The 23,794-nt window shown below is 42.0% G+C and overlaps 1 protein-coding gene across 1 annotated transcript in view; it reads left to right on the forward strand.

Moving 5' to 3' along the window:
- LOC126456531 (extracellular serine/threonine protein CG31145-like) overlaps positions 1 to 23,794 on the forward strand; it is an 847,422-nt gene that overhangs the window by 628,424 nt on the left and 195,204 nt on the right. Inside the window, exon 3 of the mRNA XM_050092281.1 lies at positions 8,118 to 8,193. The gene's annotated coding sequence lies outside the window, so the exon portion shown is untranslated. The remainder of the gene's footprint in view (positions 1 to 8,117; positions 8,194 to 23,794) is intronic.

The raw sequence follows: 23,794 nt of genomic DNA on the forward strand, positions 1-23,794 counted from the left end.
GTGAAGCGCCAGAGAAAACACGCCTGGCGACTATTAGATTAAAGATAAGCGGTATGTGCTGGGTGTGTGTTTACTATATGCTAACCTGCTGTGAACATATTACTTACGAGAAGTAAATAGTGACATGTGTAAAATAAAGTGAGGCAAACAGGGTTCTGATAAAGTGGTGACTTGAAAAATATTATTCAGCGATTCATGGGAAGAAAGTCACTAAAATGGGCATGTGGACAAACATTCACATTGCGGCTTCATAGGGACTGCTTCAGAAACTAAATCTAGTTTTCTCACTGAAATTGCTTAAAATTTTGTAACACTTAACCTAAAACAAGCTTTCATACCTGCAGCAAAAGGTGAACAGAAGTAATGAAGTTCGTCTTCAAAGCACGTGTCAAGCTTCACTACCTAAGCAGAAATCACAAGTAGGGGTTGCCTGGGAGAGAGGCAACCATCTTGCATGTTATTTGAACTAATATACAGGCAGTACATGCTATTCAGAATCAGTGCGTGAGAGAGGTAACCAACTGACAACCTCTTATATGTCTTGTCCCAAGTGTAAACAACTAATCAATCAATTAAATACTCTAGTCAAGAAAAGAAACATATGTTTGAAAATAGTAGTGTCCGTTATGTGTACGTGCCAGTGGCAGGGGGGGGGGGGGGGGAGATCCAGATCTCCAGATGTCTGTAGCTGAGAAACCGAGATGTAGGAGATGGGCCTTATAATATCTCTGTTCATTAACTGCCCTTATTTCTTTATATCTATACTTACTTCTCTGACTTTCAGATACTAACATTTCTGTTTACTTAGAAACGGCTTCTACAGATTACATTTGCTCTGCTCCAGGAAAATGGCGACACCATCAAGTAAATGTTAGACACATAGCTGTAGTTCTTGCTACAACAGTAAGATACGCGGGACTAATAGAAATAAAGAAGGCCCAAGTTAGTAAAACTCCCATTTGTTCAGAGATAGATTTACAGCTCAAAAATGGCTCAGAGTACTATGGGACTTAACATCTGTGGTCATCAGTCCCCTAGAACTTAGAGCTACTTAAACCTAACTAACCTAAGGACATCGCACACATCCATGCCCGAGGCAGGATTCGAACCTGCGACCGTAGTGGTCACGCGGTTGCAGACTGAAGCGCCTAGAATCGCACGGCCACACGGGCCGGCATTTACAGTTCAGAATATGGTGTAGTAGAGCCTCGAAACAGATATATTTTGCATGGCGTCCAGAAAATGAAAAACGAGTACTGCGTGTACTTCAGACAAAAGAGGAAAAGCCGGCCGGTGTGGCCGAGCGGTTCTAGGCGCTTGAGTCTGGAACCGCGCGACCGCTACGGTCGCAGGTTCGAATCCTACCTCGGGCATGAATGTGTGTGATGTCCTTAGGTTAGTTAGGTTTAAGTAGTTCTAAGTTCTAGGGGACCGATGACCTCAGATATTCAGTCCGATAGTGCTCAGGCCCATTTGAACCATTTTTTGAAAAGAGGGAAATGGCACCAGCGATACAACTGCTGTAACATAGCATCCTCTCCGAAAACTACCCGTACGAAACATCATCATCTCCCGCGAAACTAAGTGGATAGTGTACTTTTGTTAAGGGGCTCCGGAAAGGCTCAAAATCATGAAAAGTTCAATTTTTACTTTTTTGCGTTTTCTGAATCTGCAGACTATTACCTTTTAATAGATATATAATTTATTCAATTCCGAAGACTACAACTATTTTTAAATTATTTTTGAAATGTGTTCTACATGGGCGTGACCTACTGTGGCGCTGTTAAACTGCTGTCAAATGGTGTTATTATTAACGTCCGTGTTCATCAGGCACACTTTAGTGATGTGAGATTAAGTATGTGTTGTGGCTAACCTGTGATGGTTCAATATATATCGCTGGTGTGATTGTCGATTGTTTCATGTTTATTTACTCTGTCGTTATCTCGAAAATATTCGTAATTAATTCTGTTTCTTGAGTCTCTGTTTTGTTGAAGTATAATAATGAGTAAAAGTAAAGTTATCAGAAATCCTCTGAAGGCTTTTAAGAAAAGGAGAAATGTTGGAAAGCCAAAGGTATGTGTTATTACCGTAAACAATAAAGACTATAACCAAGTGAGTGAACCTAACCTCTCAAGTACACCTGCCCATAGCAGTCAAAGTGGGAAAGAAAATACTTCACAGAAGAAGCTTGGTTCAATGAGTGAAAACTATGAATGTTTTAAGGGCGAATCGGATGTGAATGAAATATTTGATATGTCGGTTCTCAAAGGAACTTTTTCAAACTGTGTAAAATGTATTCATTGTAGTGATGTTGGTCTGGAACTCTCCATAATAAAGCACGTAGGACGTGCTAGTGAAATACAACTGAAATGTGATAAGTGTTCATACATGACCACCTTTTGGAACAGCGATGCAGTAACTGCAATTGAAGAAAATGGTAGCAAAATCTACGAACACAACAACGAGCGATGCTTGCTTTAGACAAGGAACGCCTTCGGGCTGCAGACAGGGCTGTAAAGAGTCTAGAAATACAAGCAAGAGTAAACAGGAGGAGGAACAAGAGGAAGCTGGAGGAGGAGTTTGCAGAGGATGAAGATAATCCATCCTATGGACCTGGAATGCACTAAAAAGTTAATCCAATCTTTGTCGCTCGATTCCCAAAACTTTTATTTTCTCATACTAATTACATGTTTTCTAAGGATCTTCCAAACATATTTGTTTCAAACTTTCAGTAAATGTTACACAGTACCTTCTGCATAATTTAACACAGCCTTTTTCCAAAAAACTGTATATTTTTGTATATATAAATAAAAAATTGCAAAAAAATGTTGTGAATTTTCGTTACAATTGAAAAAAAATCATCTTTAATAACTGAACTAAAATTTTGTAAAATCCCTGTGTTAAGTTGTAGGCCATATTCCAATAAAGAATCTGTAAGAAGTTCAACTTCCTACCTCAAATACTTTGTGAGGAAAGATGTAATTTATAAGCGTTAATTTAACATTGCAAGTATAGGGCGTTCCGGAGCCCCTTAATGGTAGAGGTATGTATATCATAGTCTCGAGACGTCATTTCTGGCCATATGCGGCAGATGGGCACCTAGCTTGTTTTCGTTAGGTACAGAGTCGCGAATATTTTGTAAATAAAGGCGCTTGTCGAACACATATGACAAACTGGAGACAGAACAAGACAAAGTCTGCAGTAGCAACAGACTTAGAAACGTAGCTTGAGATGATAGTGGAATGATTTTAGAAAGGAACTTTGTAGGTGAACGGGTATGTTTTCTAGTGTGGGAAAAGAGGGCGTTATATGAGAGATACAAATGTTGGTGTTAAGTAATGTGCTTATGAGACAAGAATCAGGACTAGAACATATTTGAACACACACACATTGAAACCTTTACATAACGTTAGCGGAGTTACCTTCTTACTGTGAGAGACTTTGATGCAAAGCTGCCTAAGAGTCAGTGAATAACGTGCACTTACGCACTGCCGTCAGGGTCTGCGTGCCAGTGTTCCATTTGTCTCAGAGCAATAATAATCAAAACCTAAGGAGGAACAATCCTGAGAGATTTTCATTGATATAATGTGCGCTTCATTATTTTCTTACTTTGATTGTTGAGAGAAGAGACCTTAATTGCAGAGTGGAAATGGAAAAGGTTCTAAGAGCTAAATCTCACAGATGTCAGGAGAATCAGAAAACAATGTGTCTCCTTTCGTACACAACATATTAGTATGCAAAAATTTGAGAAGGATTCTGATATAACAGTTATGCTACCCACTTCATCACTGCAAAAAATAGTGGGACAAATTAGAAAATAAAAAATTCGTTAAAAACTTCGTGTCATATCAGGAAATTGAATGCTTGTAGCTGCCAAAAAGATTTTATTTCACGTGCCATTAATATAGAGGCACTACGAACACAAGTACAGAAATGCAGCATTAATACTTTAACTAAGGGAATTGTAATTAAGAAAAACCATTTCTTCTTTCTTTTCATTTTTTACGAGAGAATGACAATGTGATATTTAAGAAAAAAATCTTTCCGGCATTTTATCCCAATAACGGAATGGTGTAAGAAAGTATACTGTAAAATTCCCTGTGCTGTAGAGGAAGAAATGGCGGCATCGTCAACCGGTCCTGTTTAGTAACTGATAAATATGGCTACTGTTTCAGATGAAATACGGCATAGCATACACTTATCACTGTCTTTCCTCTTTTGAATATAGTGGCATTTCTCCAGTCTTCCCTTTCAAAGTAAAAATATTTATATAGTTATTTGAGATGGATGAGTAAGAGATCCATCGATAATAGTTGGAGTTCTAAGACGTTTGCATTGATAACAGTGTTTCAGCTGCATCTTTAAAATCGCAGAAGTCAGTTGTGTGAATTGGTACTACGAAGGGCGTTTAATGATTAATGCAACACATTTATTTATCGACCAGTTTGAATTTAAAAAATTCGGAATTTGTTGAGGGACATGGTGGAATGTTTTCACCTGAACCCCTGTAGTTTCATAAACTGTGACAAATGGCGACATATACAGCAGTCAAAATGGCGTCTGTAACGGAGGTACGCTCCAAGCAGAGAGCTGTCGCTGAGTTTCTTTGGCCGGAAAATCAGAGCATCGCAGATATTCATAGTCTACGGTGACCTGGCAGTGAACAAAACGATGGCGAGTCGTTGTCGAGACGTGTGTCGTCTTCACAACAAGGTAGCCCAAACCTGTCCGCACGTCGGCATGCTACACACAGCTGTGACTCCTGCAGCGTTGGAACCTGCGGGCTCAATCGAGATGGTCGATGGCTCAGAAACAAACACCTCAGTGCATAGCCGGACGTATCTGTTGGTAGCGCTTACACTCTCCTCCACCAGTTGAAACACTCAAAGCTGTGTGCCCTGTCCTCACCACTTACCAGAAGACCCTAAAGAGCAACCAAGGACCATCTCTGTGGAATTGCTTGTGCGTTACGAGGCTGATAGTGACACAGGCGATGAAACATTGGTATATCACTTCGAATCGTAAACGGCAATCCATGGAGTACCGCCACACTACCTCTTCTCCGAAGAAAAGCATCAATGCCGCACCCCCAGCCCGTAAAGTCATGGCTACTGTCTTCTGGGACTCTGAAGGGGTTATTCGGTTTGATGTTCTCCCTCATGGTGCAAAAATCAACTCTGAAGTGTAATGTGCTCATCATCATCTTCGTTTCCCCTCTATCCATCATCTGGTCGGGCTGGAGTATCATTGGTACTTCGACAATTTACTCTGTCTTTCCACCATTCCTCTTCCACAATTTGGTTCCATAGCAGGTTCCATCTTGTTCGGTCTTCCTCTCGGCCTCTTGCCCTCAATCTTGAACTCCATCATTCTTCTTGATATTCTTCCCTCTCCCATCCTATTCACATGCCCAAACCATTTTAACCTATTCTTTTCAATTTTCTCAGCCAACTTCTCCACTCCAATTTCCTTCCTAACATCTTCATTTTTCACTCTGCCTCTCCTCGTCTTCCCTAGCATACTTCTCAGAAACTTCATTTCACTGGTTTGTATCATTCTCTCCTCTCTTCTAGTCATAGTCCAAGTCTCTGAGCCGTAAATTACTTGGGTGTGAAGTAAGTCTTGTATAGCACCAGCCTGCACCTCACTGGCACTTCCCTTCCCGCCGGCCGTGGTGGCCAAGCGGTTAAAGGCGCTACAGTCTGGAACCGCGCGATCGCTACGGTCGCAGGTTCGAATCCTGCCTCGGGCATGAATGTGTGTGATGTCCTTAGGTTAGTTAGGTTTAAGTAGTTCTAAGTTCTAGGGGACTGATGACCATAGAAGTTAAGTCCCATAGTGCTTAGAGCCATTTTTGAACTTCCCTTCCCACACCAAGCCCCTCACACACTGGTAAAATGAACTACTCTGTCGCATTCTTTTGCTAATTGCTGTCTCCAAACGAGCATTCCCCATTAATACACTTCCCAAATATTTAAAGTTGTCCACTATTTCAATATCCCGTCCCTTAATAAGAACTTGTCCCTTGCCCTCTCTATCCCCTCTGGCTACCACCATGGTCTTGCCCTCAGGAAACTGAAGTAACGACTTCAGCGTGTTCGTCACCACAAAAATGCAAACTAACTTCTCCTTCTCCATGAGAACTCAAGATCTCACACCCGTTTGCGCGCCCGAGAAGAGGTCACAAAAGTTCACTCGACTGTTCTTCCACATCCTCCCTACAGCCCGGATATCGCATCTTCCGACTTCCACCTGTTTGGCCCAATGAAGGATGCACTCCGCGGGAAGCAGTACGTGGATGAAGTGGAGATTACTGGTGCAGCAAAACGTTCGCTGCGATATCCACTAGTGGAATGGTATATGCGGGATTACAGGCCCTTACTGTAAGGCGGCGTAAGGCTGTCGCATTGAACGAAGATTAGGTTGAAAGATAGGGTTTTATATCTGAAAGACTGGGGGACAATATGGTTTACTGGTATCCTAAATAAAACCAACCTACTTTCAGAAAAAAATGTGTTGCGTTTCTTATTGAACGTCCGTCGTACATGGAATCGTTTCATAGGTGCAACTGACTCACCAGTCTCGCGTAAATTTTGCGTAACAAAGGTCTAGCTTACAATTCTTCGTTTCTCTAAAACTGCAAAATCGCTGTCGTAGCTCAAAAAGCAGCGCCCACCCACGAAAGACTTGTGTGCAACATCTTCAGGTCACGCCAGGCCAAATGGAGGAGCCTGGAAGGGCTGCAGCACTTCTTTGCACAAACAACATGCGCCATCTACTAAAGAAGATCTGAATCATGTTCCCTTTGACCTGACACTTGGAACAAGTCTAGAGACATGAAACTGAGCATCGAGAACACAACAGCGCTGAAAACGCGTTTGGGAAAAAATTTCACGAGGAACTTTTCCAATCTCAATCCTTCAATTGTCTTGTTATTTTGTGGTTTGTTTGGCGGAAATGAAATTAACTTTCTGTAGTCCGAAAACAGAGCACCTAATAGAAATAAAATGCCTCTAATAGAGCCTGGTGAGATTCATGCAATTTTGCGTATGAACACCTGCGTCTGGTTTGAGCTGACCTGAAAAATTCCAGAAGCAATTTACTTATGGAGAGCGAGGTTCCGAGTCGCTTCTTGGAAAGACTACCCACGCCATTTAAATGATCTTTGAGGAACTCCTGAACTAAGTAATTTCAGAATATTAACGATGTAGACTGGTAATGGCCAGAAAAGAGTTTCTAAAGAAGAGAAACTTGTAAACATCGAGTATACGATGATTTAAGTGTGAGGAAGTCATTTCTGAAAGTATTTGTTTGGAGTGTAGCCATATATGGAAGTGAAACATGAACGGTAAATAGTTTGGACAAGAAGAGAATAGAAACTTTCGAAATGTGATACTACAGAAGAATGCTGAAGATTAGATGGGTAGATCACATAATTAATGAGGAGATATTGAATAGAACTGGGGAGAAGAGGAGTTTGTGTCACAACTTGACTAGAAGAAGGGATCGGTTGGTAGGACATGTTCTGAGGCATCAAGGGATCACCAATTTAGTATTGGCGGGCAGCGTGGAGGGTAAACATCGTAGAGGGAGACCAAGAGATGATGAATACACTAAACAGATTCAGAAGGATGTAGGTTGCAGTAGCTACTCGGAGATGAAGAAGCTTGCACAGGATAGAGTAGCATGGAGAGCTGCATCAAACCAGTCCAGTAGTCCATGAGTATAAGCGAAATATTCTTATTTTTGATTGCAGTTCTGCCATCCGTGGACCAGGGTTCCCTATGCCAGGTTGATACCATTGCCCCTCTCCACCATCAGTGAAAATCTGTGCTGCAATCACGGAAACACTCTGTTTACGGTGCATCTTAGGCCAGACGAGATCAACCTTACCGTTTTGTGTGTTTCGTTGGCTGTTACTCTAGTAGTGTTACGACCACCTCTTTGACATCACTTCCCGTCGTAATCGGAACGTTTGGCTTTAGATGATTTATGTGAAAGTTAATCACAATTGTTGTACGAGCATACAATGTGTGCTAACTGTGCCAATAAAGTAAAGAAAATTTATGAGTCAGTCAGATTTTTAGCACCTTTTGACTTATTCTTCTTTGTTTCAGGCCGGGGCAGGACAGTTCATGATTTACTGTGCTTTCCTGCAAGGACATAGGATAGGCTGATAAATCAGTTTAAGAGGTAAGCACTGGCACTTGTCTTGTTTCTAGTTTCTCTTTTCCTTCCTTCGATACTGGATGGCTGCACAGCCGAAGCGAATTATTGTTCTTGCTTCTGTTTGAAACGTTCCTTTCGTCCGTGCGTCGGAACTTCCGTGGAATGGCGATGTAGCGAGCCAGCCAAATTGCGCTACGTACTGCTCCGATGGTTTTGCCGAGAACGTCCACTGGTGGACCTGGATTAATTTTCTGAGCTGCTACTGCACTCGTAAAATCAGTCTAAATAAGGGTCGTCGTCCTCGCTGCGACCCGCCAGACAATATCATACTTCTGAATATTCCAAATTCAATAATCAAAAGCGTTGTAGCAGTCCAAACACATTCAGAAAAATACAGAGATACGACCACTCCACTCCAATAGTGCAGCGCTGCCTTTTCGTACACTGCCTCCAAATGGCTTCTAGTCACTTCCGTTGATAAATCTCCGCAACGAGGAAACAGGAACAGGGAAAAAGTGACAGGCAAATACGACGCTCAGTACAATTAATTGGACAGAATATGACATCAAATGGTAATCTGGAGATCAATCATACAATTTGCATAATTTTTATTTAATTGTTCTGCTCGCAAACAGTTTTTAACAGAATTACCAGTTTCAGGTGCAGAATACCAATTTCCGAATCTACAGTAGAAGTAACAGAAAAACATTACTATATACTGCAGTACAATAAGAGGTGAAAAACATAGGGCCGAAGATATAATATATGCATGATCTAGCTCACATTCTGCTCCACTGGAAAAAGTCATGTGTAAAAATGATATCAGTCAAAACTGCCATGCATGCTTCAACCGCATGTACAAGGAGGTTATAATTAAATTTTCCCCATGAAAGACGAGTGGTCGTATGATACCGAGGCTTTGTGAAAAGATTTGTAAGGGGATACGGAAGAGAAATAATGAAGTAACACAATTTGATTTCCATATGAGATGATAACATTCGTTAATTGCGTAACATGCTTAGGTTCCACGTAACAAACATTGTCAAATGTGACGACCATCTGCATGCATGACATCCTGCAATCGCACTAGAGATACCATTTCACAGCTGTTAGCAGTACTTTCCGAAGGGTGGACCGTGGAATGTTCAGCTGTTCTGACAAAGCTCCTGCACTTCTTGATGTTTGCGCATTGCGTCCAGCATTCGCAGCCTGGGCAACAGTAACCTCTTCAACAATTTGGGCGCAGTTGGCCGCCGACCTCTCTCAGGAGCAATTCCCAAGTCGCCATTTAACTCCAACTTCCGAATCATGTTTTTCAACCCCAGTACGGAAAGAGTTGTTGTTGTTTTCTTCAATCCAGAGATTGGTTTGATGCAGCTCTCCATGCTACTCTATCCTGTGCAAGCTTCTTCATCTCCCTGTACCTACTGCAACCTAGCCCGCATCTGGTGGTCGTGCGGTAGCGTTCTCGCTTCCCACGCCCGGGTTCCCGGGTTCGATTCCCGGCGGCGTCAGGGATTTTCTCTACCTCGTGATGGCTGGGTGTTGTGTGCTGTCCTTAGGTTAGTTAGGTTTAAGTAGTTCTAAGTTCTAGGGGACTGATGACCATAGATGTTGAGTCCCATAGTGCTCAGAGCCATTTGAACCATTTTTGAACTGCAACCTACATCCTTCTGAATCTGCTTAGTGTATTCATCTCTTGGTCTCCCTCTACGACTTTTACCCTCCACGCTTCACTCCAATACTAAGTGGGTTATCCCTTAATGCCTTAGAACGTGTCCTACCAATCGATCCCTTCCTCTCCCCAATTCTATTCAGTACCACATTATTAGTTACGTGATCTACCTATCTAATCTTCAGCATTCTTCCGTAGCACCAAATTTCGAAAGCTTGTATTTTCTTCTTAACTAAACTATTTATCATCCACCTTTCACTTTCATACATGGCTACACTGCACACAAATACTTTCAGAAAGGACTTCCTGACACGTAAACCTATCCTCCATATTAACAAATTTCTCTTCTACAGAAACGCTTTCCTTGCCATTGCTAGTCTACATTTTATATCCTCTCTACTTCGTACATCATCAATTATTTTGCTGCCCAAATAACAAAACTCATCTACTACTTTAACTGTCTCATTTCTTAATCTAATTCTCTCAGCATTACCTGATTTAATTCGATTACATTCCATTATCCTCGTTTTGCTTATGTTTCTCTTATATCCTCCTTTCAAGACGCTGTCCATTCCGTTCAACTGCTCTTCGAGGTCCTTTGTCGTCTCTGACAGAATTACAATGTTATCGGCAGACGTCACAGTTTTTATTTATTTTCCATTGATTTTAAATCCTACTCCAAAGAATATCTCCGTCATACTTTAATGCGTCGACACTTGCGAAAAGCCGCAGCACCATTGTTCCTGTTTGATAAAACAGCTTTACAAGTAAACCCTTGCTTACTTTGCTGATTGTCTGCAACTGTAATGCACACCTATGCTCGTGTTTGAACCCTACAGAGAGAAACCATATGAAATAGGACTAATGAAAACAACTGGAATGAGATCAGTGGATTGCAGTTGTGTGAAAAGATATATAAAATGCGTTCAGCAAAGTCGTAGGTGATGAAATGTAGTATAAAAGAGAATAACAACGCGCTAAACATTCAAATTAGGCACGACACAGTAGCAGGAAAAGTGACAGGATTCACCTAGATTCACAACATGGCTGACGAAAGTCAGGGAAGTAGACTAAAACAGGTGAAGTTATATTTATTTATTTATTATATTTTTCTTTTATATGATGGTATGACACTATGATTGGCCTGGAGACGTCGTCCAGAGTTGTTCGACCGCCCGGTGCAAGTCTATTTGATACCACTTCGGCGACTTGCACGTCTTGATGATGAGGATGAGTTGAAATGATTAGGGAAATACCTAATAAAATCTCAGAAATAGCCGGGAAACGAACCTAGGACACTGCAATTCAGAAGCAGCGACGTTAACGTCTTTTTTCTTTCCTTCATTTTGATCGTCATTGTTCAAAGCATTTGGCCTGGGCTGACGTTACATGAAACCTATTGAAGTTGATCTTTGAATACTTCATTCCGTTTTTTTTTTTTTTTTTTTTTTTTTTTTTTTTTTTTTTTTTTTTTTCAAAGGGCAGTCAGCCCTCTGATCGAACACGCCTAGCTACCGTGCTGGCTCCACTAGACCAAGATCTGCTGACATGCGTTCAATATAAGAGCTCTAGTGGTGTCATACATAGATACAGAAACGGGGAAGAAGTTGCTGAAAGTATACACTGTAGCACAGCACTGTATGGAAGTGAATCGTGGCCTACTGAAAATTCAGAGAAGAATGTGTGTTGTCGAAGAATGTTGAGAATTAAGTGCACAGACAAAGAATTAAATGAAGAAGTTCTATTATAAGTGACGAAAGACGTCTGTGGAAGATTATTCCCGGAAGAAGGACAGAATATTTGTCATTTGCTACGGATTTGTGGAATTGTTAACTTAGCAATGGGGAGAGCTGTGGCAGCGAATAATAGCTGGGGAAGGGAAACGTCAGAATATATAACACGATGTTGGGTGTAAAAGAGGCACAAAGATGAAATATTTGCACCGTAAGGGAGAAGACGGAGGACAGCATCAAACCAAATGGAAGACTGACGTCTTTCAAAAATGTAGCGGAGAATATACCCTAGCACAAACACTGTGGATTAGCATACTGTGGACAAGATGTCAGTTGGCTAAGCAACCCAACATTGCTTGCGCCGACGGATGAACTTCAGTGCAGCTGACACAGTGGAAACGACGTGTTTGTGGTTATGATTTCACTGTGCCCCATCTTATTATCACGTCTATTTCTACATTCATACTCTGCTAACCACTCTGAATTGCATGGCACAGTGTACTTCCCATTGTACCAAGTAGTAGGACTTCTTCCTGTTCCATTCAGGTATGCGGAGCGAGAAAAATGATTGTCTAAATGACTCTGTGTGAGCTATAATTAATCTTATCTTGTCCTCACGTTCCCTGTGGGAGTGATATGTAAGGGGTTGTAGTACAGGGTGCCTTAGAAGTCCATAAACATTTCTGGCAAGGAGCGCTTCAGTTCAAATTAAATGTTCACAGCGTGAAAGAATACTACATGGAAGAAACACCATAATTCAATTAAATCAATGCCACTCAACATGGCCTCCATATACAAGCAGAGTTTCCATCTGTCCTCGGTCCACCTGAACATACGCTGCAACATTGCTTGGGTAATTGTATGCACCGCTGCCGAGATACGTTCACGCAGGTGCTGCAGATCCCTAATCTTCACGTTGTACACCTGACTCTTGATGTGGCCGCACGCAAATAAGTTCACGGGTGTTATAGTGGGCGAGCGTGCTGCATAGAACCGTGGTAAAGGACCAGTGTCTTGGGAACGTCTCGCTGAGGGCTTGAGTGACAAATTCCTAATTCACGACGATCTCTGATTGTTCATCAGAACACATACTTCTCTTGTAACGATCGACCACGCCACAGATGTGGAATATAGCTTCATCACTGAACAGGACGTATGCCAACATATGTTCTTTCTATACTTCCTCATAAGTTGTGGGACACTGCCATGCGTGCCGAATAGTCCTCAAGTTCACAATGATGGAGAACGAAGCGCAAGGTTTGCAACACAGTGGACTTTGTGATGCCGTGATCCCAGCTGAGATGACATGTCGACACTTTTGGAAAGCTCGTACCCTGTTATGTAGTCTCCACAGTAATTTACGACGTTGGCGGCCTCCACGACGTTTCACGTCACAAACATTCTCAGTTGGCTGGAACTTGTCGACCAAACCTCTGATGGTTGTTGTTCCTGGGGCTTCGGTGAAGTCGATTAATCGGTTCTTCAATCTCAGAAAAGAAGACTTCTGTCTGTCTACCAGTTTACTTTCTACAGCATCTCTGTAACACCCTCCCACGGATGAAACAAATCTGTGAACATTCGTGCTGCGCGTCTGTGTATATGTTCATTATCCCCTGTTGCTCCTTTCTGGCACTCGTCCCACACAGCTAAGCAATATCCTAGGATGGGTCACACAAGTTTGTAAGCAATCTCCTTGTAATCTGATTGCGTTACTTTAATGTGTTACTAATTAACATGTGTCTGTCATCAGGGTTACCTACGACTGAGCATATGCGATCGTTTCGCTTGATGTCCTACCGAGTGTAACACTCCGATATTTGCGTGAGTTGATTGATTCGAACTTTGAGCCGCTGGAATCGCAGTCAGAGGATGCTACGCTTTTTCGTTTAGTGAAGTGCACGGTTAAACACTGATGAACATTTAAAGTAGATTGCCGATCTTTCCACAACTTTGAAACCTTATCAAATTCTGACTGGATATTTGTACAGCTTCTTTCAGACACTACTTCATTTTACATGACTTCATCATCTGCGAAAGGTCGGAGTCTGCTATTAATAATGTCCGCAAGGTTAAAAAATTGTTCAAATGGCTCTGAGCACTATGGGACTTAACTTCTGAGGTCATTAGTCCCCTAGAAATTATAACTACTTAAACCTAACTAACCTAAGGACATCACACACACCCATGCCCGTGCAGGATTCGAACCTGCGACAGTAGCGGTCGCGCGGTTCCAGACTGTAGCGCCTAGAACCGCTCGGCCACCCAGGCCGGCTGTCCGCAAGGTCATTAATATACAACTTAAACAGCAAGGGTCCCAAAACACCCCCGTGAGGCACACCTGAAGCTACGTTTACGTCTTTCGCTGACTCTCCGTCCAAGATAACATGTTGCGTCCTCCTAATCAAAACTTCCTTACTTCAGTCAGAAATGTTGGTTGATTCCCCATATGATCGTACTTTTTTAATAAGCTTGGATATGATTCTGTCGGATGCCTTTAGGAAATCGCCGGTTGGCATGGAGGAGATACTGTTCGAGATACCTCATTACGTTGCAGATAACAACATATTCTAAGACTGTGCAAAAAATGGGTGTCAAAGATTTTGGACTTTAGTTTTTGGATCTTTTATGCTATCATTGTTGTAGACGGGTGTCACCTGCGCTTTCATCCAAAGACTGAGCACGATTTTTTAGCTCAGCTGTAAATTTGGTATAACATCTGATAGGTATTCCGTCGGCGACTGGAACGTTATTCAGTTTTTGCAACTTCTGCCTTTCTCATCAACACTGGCAATAATATCTATTTCACTTATCATTCGAATGGTGAAAAATTGGGGCTAAACCCGTGGATTTTCATTTGTAGATGAAGATTTGAAAATCGAGTTCGGCTGACGGTCGAGGTTAATTGTCACTTCTGTTGTTGCTGGGAATTGCTGGGAACGTCTTTTCGTCGTTTCCTGAGTTAGTTAAATAAAGTACACTGAAGCGCCAAGGAAACTGGTATAGTCATGAATATTCAAATACAGAGAAATATAAACTGCCCTGCTGTCGGCGACGCCTATATAAGACAACAAGTGTCTGCCCAAGTTGTTATATCGGTTACTGGTGCTACAATGGCAGGTTATCAAGATTTAAGTGACTTTGAACTCGGTGTTACAGTCGGCGAAAGAGCAATGGGAAACAGCATCTCCGAGGTAGCGATGAAGTGGGAATTTTCCCGTACGACCATTTCACGAGTGTACCGTGAATATAACGAATCCGGTAAAACATCAGATCTCCGACATCGCTGCGGCCGAAAAAAAGATCCCGCAAGAACGGGATCAACGACGACTGAAGAGAATCATTCAACGTGACAGAAGTGCTACCCTTCCGCAAATTGCTGGATATTTCAACACTAGGCCATCAACATATACAATCTTGCGAACCATTCAACGAACAATCATCGATATGGGCTTTCGGAGACGAAGGCCCACTCGTGTATCCTTGATGATTGCACTACACAAAGCTTTACGCCTCCCCTGGGCTCTTCAACTCCGACATTGGACTGAAACATGTTGCCTTGTTGGAAGAGTCTCGTTTCAAATTGTATCGAGCGGATGGACGTGTACTAGTATGGAGACAACCTCATGAATCCATGGACTTTGCATGTCAGCAGGAGACTGTTCAAGCTAGTGGAGGCTTTGTAATGGTGTGGATCGTGTTTAGTTGGAGAGATATGGGACCCCTGACACGTCTAGATACGACTATGACATTTGACACATATTTAAGCATCCTGTGTGATCACCTGCAGCGATATAAGTCAATTGTGCATTCCGACGGATTTGGGTAATTCCAGCAGGTCAATGCGACGCCCCACACGTAGAGAATTGTTACAGAGTGGCTCCGGGATCACTCTTGTGAGTTTAAACACTTCCGCTGGTCACGAAACTCTCCAGACATTAACATTATTGAGCACACCTGGGATGCCTTGCACCTTGCAGTTCAGAAGAGATCTCCACCCCCTCGAACTCTTACGGATCCCTGCAGGATCCATGGTGTCGATTCCCTCCAGCACTACTTCAGACATTAATCGAGTCCATTCCACGTCGTGGTGCGGCACTTCTGCGTTCTCTCGGGGGCCCTATACTGTATTAGGCATGTGTACCAGTTTATTTGGCTCTTCAGTGTATTATTGTCTCGGGGCCACTTTTATCTTGGACGTCAAGGTGTCTGTGGCTGTCAGTGTGTTGATTCCATTGATGACACTGGTGTAACACAAGCTATTCAAAGTATACAAAAGTATTCTAATCGCTGTAACAAAGTAACAGCTTAGTATGTTAAATACACAATGCAGAAGAAGATGTATAATTTTAAAGCATATAGTTAATCCAAATGATTATTTTCAGTTTCTACGTATTTATTAGTCCTGGGCTGCTCGACTGCAAGGAAAATAACGGCAGAGTTCGAGAGCTGTAAGCATTTTCGCTCTCTGCCTCGCACCGAATGAGTGTTGCTCCCTGCAGACACAATTTGCGGCCCACTGCCGCCGTTAATGGAAACGTATTTCAGATAACTGAAACAGAGAGAATTCCTCAGTAGGCCGGTGGAAATTATACAGTCCGCTTTTGCCAGCGTTAGCGTTAACTCCAAATAAATTAAAGAGATTTCCTGTTTATTATAAACGCAAATAAATTAAAGGAGTGCCAGAGACGAACGCTTGGCCTCTTTGGTACGGCTGTTAATTAAAAACTTTGGAGGACATTTACTCTAAATTGAAAGCCGCCTATTCGCTTCTTTCAGCGGTAGTCAACGGCATCCTTAGGTGTAAGTAAGCGTCTCTCTAGTCCTCCAAAGAAAGTTGACCGTGGCTGCCTCCTTGAAGAAGAAAATTAGGTCAGAGTTCATCAGCATCCTCAAGCAATATTCCACTGCTGTTTTACTAAAAGGAAAATAAGTTAGGTACAGACATTTCAGTACTTAGTCAAGATATCTGCAGAGAGCAATGGATAAATCAATTGCAGAAACATTAGTATACAAACTCACAACGGTATACACCAAAAGAACAAAATCGTTTTTTTTTTTTGTGATACATACAAAGAGGACCAGGAATTTCTCACGATCCTCAAACGCTATTGGATGCGTATCTGCTTGAGTTGTGCTGCCTGGCCATTCGACTATGTAATTTCTCTACATGTGCAGAACAAAACACAGTGTAATGCAGCAGGTGTATGGTGGGACGTGTACCCTCTTACTGCGTGAATCTTACGCGTTGTCAATTGGCAGTCATGAGACAGCTAATTACTTACATCACTTTTGAATGTTGCACTGTAGTGCAGTAGCTGTCTGTTAATTATCCTTTGTTTGCCCATCGAGTTTACTTTTTGTATGATCTAATCTTACTGCAAAAGGCCTTTTTGTCAAAGAGTCTGCGACATATAACACCTATCCATGAGCACTGACTCCTATGACCTTTGTTTTAAAAATGTGTCGTGATCCGTCTTTCATGCAAGAAGACACGGTTTCCGTAGTATGATAATAATGTGCTCTGTTTTACATTCAATATACCGGGGAACCATGCGTCGATCCTTGCATTTTATGTGGCGGGAATGGGTCATATCACCCCAAATGTACAATACGTATGCATATGTCATTAGGATTGCTCTTGATAGTTGGACTAAAGGTATCCCAACTGGTGAAACACTGTTAATCGCTTCCGATTTGCTGATGACGCTGCCTTTTTAGCCAGCAGTGGAGATGAAATTGACTGAGCTACTAACAAAAGTAAAGGATCTTAGTCTGTCATCTGGATTAGACATCAGTATTAGCAAGTCCAAACTTATGATAACTGATCGAGGAGCATAGGACAACTCACAAATCGATTAAAGGGAGTGGAAGTCGTACATTCTTTCATGTATCTCGGGGCAACCGGTAGTAGCTGTAAAGATGAGGCAAGAAGACGCATCACGCTAGGGCGAGCGGCTGTGAGAACGCCCACCAAGAGTTGGCAGAACGGGGCGATAATGAAGAGCACAAAATCAGGCGTGTTGAAACAGTTGTGTTGCCGGTTCATGGCTGAAAAATGTGGACCGCTAAGGCCAGAAACAAGTAGTTTATTGATGAATTTCAGCTTTGGTACTGACGCAGAACGCTGTGCTAAAATGGACTGAAAGAAGACCATCATTGAACAACTCAGTATCTCCAGACATCTTTCTCCTAGTGTCAGCCAAAAAATTCTCCAATTATTTGGCCATATTGGAAATGGAGAAAATTGAGAGAAAATAATCATGGAAGGAAAGATCGAAGACCCGAGGCCGAGGGGAAGAGCAGTGAGCAAGATCTCTGCTCTACCTCTTCAGCAGGCTCTAAGAAAAGCTGGTAACCGTCCTGAATGGAGAGGATTGGCTCAGCAATAAGTAGACTGATGCTGATTGTCGGTGCGAAATGTTAATATATAGGACTAGGTCCGATTGAACCACTTTGGTTAATCATATAAGACGCTTTGTCAGCTATAATTGTTTCATTATTTTACTTTCAATTCTCTCGTCTTTCCAGAACCTTTGATGCTCTGTCACAGACTTTAGTTTTATCGTTTTTGCGCACGTTCCCACGTCACCCGTCGTCGACACTGCTGCAGTCCGATACACAACTGAGTTGGCGTTACTTCCATTAGGTGCGTCCACCTGTGTCACGCTCAGTAATCACGTGATCAGCCCGCAGAAACTGACAGAATGAAAGCAATAGAACATGTGCGCTTGACGTTATCGTATGTGGAGCGTAATACTCTTCGCAATAATTTCTTTTCCTTACGGCATTGCTACACGGTCCAGTCACATTAATGTGGCCACTGCCATGTTACACGTCAACAAGTAACAACCACTTGCAGACGACAGATGACAGCACTAGCAGTGGAGGACACGTAGAGCGTGTCAGGGAGACCCGGATAATAGTTCACTCGTTACTGTAATGTGGAAACGGAGAGATTTATCCGACATCCAACAGGGCACGATCATTATCTTTCTGGCCAATGGTGAAAGCAATACCTAAATGACTGAGTTAGTAAACAGTTCGCGTGCCGCTGCGGTTAAAGTATACCGTGCATGGCAAAATGGTGCTGTCTGAACCGGCGCCGATGGAAATATGGTGCATCAATGGCATTAGATGAAAGGCATGAACGGACGGCAGCACGGACGAATAGATGTGGACGTACAGCTGCATCAGGGGGCAGTTTATATACTCATTTACAAATAAATAATGTAAATAAGTTTATTCATCTGTGGAGTAACAAAAATGTGAGGTGACATCTAAGGTTGAAACGTCCCCTTAGAAAAATTTATGAATGATTGTGCTGGTAAGCCTCTTACATTATTTGATTTTCAAACAGCTGAGCAAAACTGAACGTACTCAGACATTTCGCTCCTTACCTATTCCGATCAACACTAAACTGACACACAATATTTTTAGCGCAACGCAATCTGACTTTCAATAATCCCTACAAAAGAATGGCCCTGACTAACATTAACCTATACCTTTCACAAATCACTTACCTCACAAAAATTTCGTTACTCAAGCTACTGCAATAAAGCGAGCGCCGCTACTGCCAGCTAAATAAAAGATTCAAACTACTGAAGGCACTAACTACTGATAGGCATAGTTAGCAAATGAAAGATTTTGATAGAGAACAAACAATGTATTTACCTTAATAGTGTTCAAAGGTCATAATATATAGCAGTTCATGACATCCATTCTTACAAATGTACTGCTTCTGATGGACACACGTCCAGATCATCCGCTCTCAAAATTCCGCCATCTCACTTCCCCACATCCAGCACTGCTGGCGGCTCACCTCCAACTGCGCAACGCTACGCGCTATTAACAGCCAACAGCCCAACACTACAATAGCCAACAACAATGCAAACCAGCCACAGACTGCACACGGCACACCCAGTGATTTTCATACAGAGCGCTACGTGGTGTTACCAATAAAAAAACCTAAACAGCCTACTTACAAGGTGTCCGAGAATAAGGTCATTTTACAATAGGTGAACACAGCAGTTTTCTAGCTGTTCACCGCACTGTGGGACATGTGCAGGAAGATTCTCATTTTAAGTTTGTACATACAGATCGACATCTGCATTTATGCTCAGCATGTCACTTCTCGAAACGTGATGTGAGGTACTCCTCTACTTTCTGTTCCATCCATGACTACCGATTGCGTGCGTAGAAGGGTACAAGCATGTTACACAGTGCGGAGCTGCTCATGTATCGATTGTTATCCACAGCAAATTTTCATTTCATAGATGAGCGAAGAAATGTCCTTCCGAACGGAGTGAATTTAGGTTTGGCCCGGAAATTATTTCACGCACAACTGTATGAGGATAATGTGGTTTGAGTTGCCTATCTTGACGTGGATTTAAAGGATGACTTTTTCGAAACCCCATATTTACCTCCCACTGATACGCGTAAGTTTGAAATTTTGCTCCAAGGTGCCCACAACCTTCTTCTGTAACACTGCAAGAGCATGGTGCCCTGAGACATCGCCCTCGGACCCGACCACGCTTCAAACTTCAAGGTGTCGACAAGTGGAAGAAAATACCACAGCTCAGAAGTCCACGTGAATTGGTGGGTTAATGATGTCGCATTGGCACCAAATTTCACCGCACTTCTTCTCAACTCTACCGTGGACATGCCACAGCCTCTCGTATCCGTATTTCACTCCTTCTTTTGACGTCTCTCGGATGTAGGTCACAACCGCAACCAAATCACGCAGATTTCTTGCGAATGGACATTTCAGACACACAGCTTCTCAGACTCTACACGAAAGGGCCTCAAGGTGTGGCGCAAAAGACGATAACTGAACCATGAGGCATTCGTTAGTCATTCGATAGACTGCCGCTAGTCTGAGTTACCATCTTGGGAAGTGAACGCAACTCTTGGCTGCCTATTTCATCGCTCGCGAAAGTGTTTTCTGCCAGACCTACTCAGAGGTCGACTCGTGGTGCACCGTCTGTGACTGGCCCTTGTGTTTTATTATTGTATTTGCTGTTTTATTGTATGTTTCTAATTTTTTTATATAATTTCCTTTCTTGGCGTTACAACAGATTTAAAAGATTGTGCTAGCAAGTTTACCATAACTTTGTCTAACCTGTTTGGTGATCAGTTGCCTGTCTTTTTAAATTAACCTTGCTATTGCACTACTGTTTTACAGTATGTATGTTAAATTTTTTTATAATTGCCGTTCTTCGAGTTAAAGGCCTTCTTCAGCCGTGACTTGCCTTAAAATTCTAATTGGGATCACACTGGCTTGTTTTTAAAACATTATTTGCTGTGTCTGTATTTTATGCTGATTTGTTAAATTGAAACTCACTGAAAGCACTATTAATTACACAGTTGTTTATTCCTTCATTAATAACGTGTGATACCTTTATTTATTGCTGAAACTGGAATTACCGTTTCAAAATAAATGTGTTTAATTGCAAAAGGGAACCAATAGTAACTGATTACGGCCCCGTCCACAAACGTAACCGAATCCTGCCTTCCTTGACTACCAGGTTTCAAATTTACTTAAAATGGTGACTGGTTTCGATCTGTTGTACTTATATCATCTTCAGACCTTGTACTCCATGATGGTGTCAGGACCAGAGCAGGCTGGGCAGGCTGCTGTAGAGAGATGCTCAAAAATATTGAGAATCTTTAGAGAACAGGGATCTGCGACTGACTACAGAAAGATTTAAGTGCAACCAACGAACACGTTGCGTTACGACAGCGAAGATAAGATAAGAGAAATTAAGGTTCGTACGAAGGCATACAGACAGTCGTTTTTCCCTCGTTCGATTTGCGCGCGGTTCAAAATGGCTCTGAGCACTATGGGACTTAACATCTGAGGTCATCAGTCCCCTAGAACTTAGAACTATTTAAACCTAACTAACCTAAGGACATCACACACATCCATGCCCGAGGCAGGATTCGAACCTGCGACCGTTGCAGTCGTGCGGTTCCGGACTGAAGCGCCTAGAACCGCTCGGCCACCGCGGCCGGCAGCTGCTAGTTGCTGCTTCATGAGTGATTTACCTAGAGTAGCTAGTCCCTCCCTCATTGCCAAATATGCACCGAGTCCTGATGGCGCTAACACGACAAGTGGCGTTTTGTGTTCTCCGTTTCAACAGGGGCAATTCAGATACAACTGAGTGGTGTCAGTTTGGCACTGCTCTGTTAGTGGCGTAAGGACCGCACACTGCGCCACTGGCCTGCAGGATCGTCGATTTCACGGTATGCTTTTGTTTTCCTGTTTTTGGAGGGAGGGAGGGAAGTGGAAGGGGAGCGGTGCAAGAAGGAGGGAGTTTGTTTAAAGACTCAATCGGTTTGCCATTGTATAACTTTTAGTGATGTCCGACGCCTCACAACAGGAGCAGTGAATGTACAAGAATGGAACGAGTTTGGCTGTATTCTGGACAGATCGTAAGATAGAGTAACTATCGTAAAGTACCTAAAATAAATAGGCCTACATGCAGTGCAAATCAGGGACAAGATCAAATAGAACAGCACATAAATATTGAAAGTCGGCTAGGGAACTTACTGCAAAGTTCTGATATAAGACGTATTTAACGTGCAGAAAAGAACAAACGTACAAATCAACAATGAAGTGTAGGAATTAGGGTACGGCCTTTTTATATTTAAAGTAATTGCAAACAATGACCGGATGGACTTGCAAATAAATAAAAGCATAAAAGGGGCCCAGAGGGCTTCTGGCGAACTAAATACGAATGTAAAACTAAACTACACATATTTCTGTAAGATAATGTTTATAATCAGAGTTTCCACTCATGGCAGAGTTTCCACTCATGGCAGCGATAGATTTTGAATGGAAGGATTGTTGAAAGAGTCTTTAAAGAAACTGTCCGCTAAAAAAACAACTTTAGACGTCGTATTACAAATGAATTAATGTGCTAAATATTTGACACGAAGCATATTGAACTATTTGATGGCGTTGAACCGCAGTCCTGCAAAACTTTTAAAAGAGTAAACCGCCATTTGACTGTGAGCTATTATATTCATCTTTTGTACTATCCAGATTTCGTCTTTTATGCCACTATCAAGTACAATATTAAAAGTTGTTAGACCATTATTAAGTCATTAATAGACATTGCTTAATAGTGGTCTAATAACTTTCAGCATTGTATTTGATAATGGCATAAAAGCCGGAACGTGGCTAGTACAAAGGGAAATACAATAATACACAGTCAAATGGCAGTTTACTTTTTAGAAAGGAGAACGTTCTTCATTGAAGATTTAAAACTTCAGTTATTTTGGTTTTACTATTTTCAGTGTTTTGGTATGGTCTGAATAATTTACGCTCAATTTTAAGAAACGCTAGCTTTTTTACACAATCGCAGCGTTTAGGACGTCATATCTTCTGAACTGTGAGTCGTACAGGAGTGTAATTTTGCAGTAACATTCACTGATATATGTAGGTACCGTCTGCAAAATGTGTTTCGAATAGAGTCATTAATAAAGAACTACTAAATTAAACCGACATACCTGACGCTAAAGTTTCACTGCATGAACAGGGAATATGAAGGTAAGGTAATTTTTTTTTCCTTTCTTTTGTGGGGTTTCAAAGAGAGGAAGTTTCAAAATAGTTTTAAATGATGTGTTTAGTTTGCGCGCCATGAGTTATCCTGCCTGGAGATTTATACAGAATATAAAATTTTTAAATTTTGTCAGTAATTTCCTAAATATTTAAAGTCAATTTTTTTGGCCCTAGAAGCCGTCAGATAGGCAACCTACAACTAGGACTGTGCACAGTTTTAGCCATTTGTTGATATAGATAGTTTTCACGAATATATATCATTGCCGGCTGGGGTGGCCGAGCGGTTCTAGGAACTACAGTCTGGAACCGTGCGACTGTTACGGTCGCAGGTTCGAATCCTGCCTCGGGCATGAATGTGTGTGAGTCCTTAGGTTAGTTAGTTTTAAGTAATTCTAAGTCCTAGGGGACTGATGACCTCAGATATTGAGTCCCATAGTGCTCAGAGCCACTTGAACCGTTTTATATATCGCCTTCTGCAGCGTGATAGTACCGTGTTTGCGGTGACGAATATGAGGACGTTTAGCTACCAAACGAACTCATTCCGATTTATTACACCTATAACGTAGTTAAATTTTGTTGGATAGGTAATGGTTTCAAGTTTTCTTTGTTTATATTAAATCCCACTTTCATTATTCCATAGCACTATGAAAAAGT

The sequence above is a fragment of the Schistocerca serialis genome, chromosome 2, assembly GCF_023864345.2.
Source record: "Schistocerca serialis cubense isolate TAMUIC-IGC-003099 chromosome 2, iqSchSeri2.2, whole genome shotgun sequence".
NCBI classification, from domain to species: domain Eukaryota; kingdom Metazoa; phylum Arthropoda; class Insecta; order Orthoptera; family Acrididae; genus Schistocerca; species Schistocerca serialis.